A 272-nucleotide genomic window follows, 5' to 3' on the forward strand; every position below is an offset into this window, starting at 1 on the left:
TGAAGTCAGAAAAAAAAACAATTGTACATATAGATCTAGGAAATTGAAGAGACAAAATAGAGCATTATAGAAGTTGACAACTTATATAGAAACTTTGTTTTGTTAGAAGAGTCGACATTACATCAAACTCCCACTTAATATGATGTAAATATACGCAGCCTTACCCCGATGAACAGAAAAGTTGTGTCTGGGATTTGAACTCATAAATTCACCATCATTAAACAACAATATTGCTATTGCATTAAACTTATCCATTAAACTTTTGGCAACTT

The sequence above is a fragment of the Lupinus angustifolius genome, chromosome LG04, assembly GCF_001865875.1.
Source record: "Lupinus angustifolius cultivar Tanjil chromosome LG04, LupAngTanjil_v1.0, whole genome shotgun sequence".
Classification (NCBI taxonomy): Eukaryota; Viridiplantae; Streptophyta; class Magnoliopsida; order Fabales; family Fabaceae; genus Lupinus; species Lupinus angustifolius.